Here is a 2524-nt window from a genome sequence, read left to right on the forward strand (position 1 = left end):
TGTCCTCCTACTTTCCTCTGCTTTCAGTTGCCATGCCAATACTTTGTGTGCTTTCTCTCCAAGCTCGTAGTAACGCTGTTTTGATTTAGTGATGGCCCTCTCAGCTTGATATGTGTTCAGAATATTATATTTCAGTTTTCTATTTACCAAAAGCAGGTATAGGTCTTTAGTCGGGCCTCTTTGGTAGGTTTTCTCTAGTTCAGATATTTCAGATTCAAGGACATTCAGTTCGGCACCGTGTTTTCTCTTCAACCCTTTAGTATAGGCAATGATCTGTCCCCTCAGATAGGCTTTCAATGCGTCCCAAAGAATGAAACTGTCAAGAGAGGAGGGTTTGTTTGTCAAATTAAAAACTATTGATCTGCTCTATGATGAATGCACAAAATTCAGGTCCCTTCAGGAGTGTAGAATTTAGTCTCCATCTATATGCTCCGTTTACCTTGGTAGGAATGGAGAATGATAATACCAGAGTAGAATGGTCACTAAGCAATCTGGGGAGATAATCGGTATCTAACACTCTATGAAGCAGTTGGGTTGATAGCAAAAAGTTATCTACAGTATGTGTGTGTGTTTGTTGTGTGGGAGTGAATAAAAAGACTAGTCCCGATCCTGTGGGTGCATCTGTCTCCAGATGTCTAGTAAATTGAGATCCTTCAAGAATGACAGGGTGAGCTTAGCAGCTTTGGTACGAGGGGAGGGTTTATCAGAGGACATATCAAGAACTGTATCTAAACAAAAATAAATATTTCCTCCAGCCAGTAGCCATCCTGGTGGTGCTTGAGCAACCTGAAGTAAGACATTTTGAATAAACAAATGGTCTTTACAATACACTTTAATAAATAAAATAAAAGTTATTATTTCCACTACCGTATGACAAAAAAATAATTGAAAGAAAAAACAATCAACATCAAAATTCTTAGTGTTAGTCTGAGTCTTCTTGAAGTTGTAACAGCTTTCAGGGCCTTACAGAGTCAAAATGTATATTGTCAATGACAGTGGTGCTCATGCAATTAAACCAAGGGTGCCAGGACACCTCCCCTTTCATCTTAATCCATTATGGGTAGAATCAACAAATATGACATTACCCATTCTGTATGATGTCATATGGCTGAGTATACCTTTAATTCCAAGCTCAGAAAGGTCCAACAAGGGTTGTTCTAATATAGAACAAGATAATTGTCCTCCTAGCCCTCTGGCTTAACTACACGGTAACATGCTGCATCAAGTGGCAGTGTAATAATCAATGTTGTATACCTTTACACAACTATGCAATTTGGTGTACACAATACTTACAGTATAAAGCGAAAATCATCCCGTCTTTAATGTCATCAATTACTGTATATGAAATTGGTATGAAAATGTACATCACCAACCTCTATAAATGAATAATGACTAATTCATCATTAACTCATAAGAAGTTCCAGTCATAAAGAGGTGTCCATTATCATTCCTTTTGATAGATCACAGACCAGGGCCCAGCAAGCGGCCCGTAGGTGGTTTTATTTGGCCCACCAAGTTTTCTGAGCAAAAAAATGACATACTGTATATATATATATATATATATGTATATATACATATACACTACCGTTCAAAAGTTTGGGGTCACTTAGAAATGTGGCCCGTCAGGAAGTCTAGGACCCAGTTGCACAGGGCGGGGTCGAGACCCAGGGTCTCGAGCTTAATGGCAAGTTTCGAGGGTACTATGGTGTTAAATGCTGAGCTGTAGTTGATGAATAGCATTCTTACATAGGTATTCCTCTTGTCCAGATGGGTTAGGGCAGTGTGATTGCGATTGCGTTCTCTGTGGACCTGTTGGGGCGGTAAGCAAATTGGAGTGGGTCTAGGGTGTCAGGTAGGGTGGAGGTGATATGGTCCTCGACTAGTCTCTCAAAGCACTTCATGATGACGGAAGTGAGTGCTACGGGGCGATAGTCATTTAGCTCAGTTACCTTCGCTTTCTTGGGAACAGGAACATTGGTGGCCCTCTTGAAGCATGTTGGAACAGCAGACTGGTATAAGGATTGATTGAATATGTCCGTAAACACACCAGCCAGCTGGTCTGCGCATGCTCTGAGGACGTGGCTGGGGATGCCGCCTGGGCCGGCAGCCCTGCGAGGGTTAACACATTTAAATGTTTTACTCACGTTGGCTGCAGTGAAGGAGAGCCCGCAGGTTTTGGTATCGGTCCGTGTCAGCGGCACAGTGTTGTGAGCAAGATAAACAAAGAAGTTGTTTAGTTTGTCTGGGAGCAAGATATGGTGGTCCGCGACGGGGGCTGGTTTCCCTTTTGTAGTCTGTGATTGACTGTAAACCCTGCCACATACCTCTCGTGTCTGAGCCGTTGAATTGCGACGCTACTTTGTCTCTATACTGACACTTAGCTTGTTTGATTGCCTTGCGGAGGGAATAGCTACACTGTTTGTATTCGGTCATGTTTCCGGTCACCTTGCCCTGATTAAAAGCAATGGTTCGTGCTTTCAGTTTTGCGCAAATGCTGCCATATATATACAGTACAAGTCAAAAG

Source organism: Salvelinus fontinalis, chromosome 1 (genome assembly GCF_029448725.1).
Source record: "Salvelinus fontinalis isolate EN_2023a chromosome 1, ASM2944872v1, whole genome shotgun sequence".
In the NCBI taxonomy this organism is placed as follows: Eukaryota; Metazoa; Chordata; class Actinopteri; order Salmoniformes; family Salmonidae; genus Salvelinus; species Salvelinus fontinalis.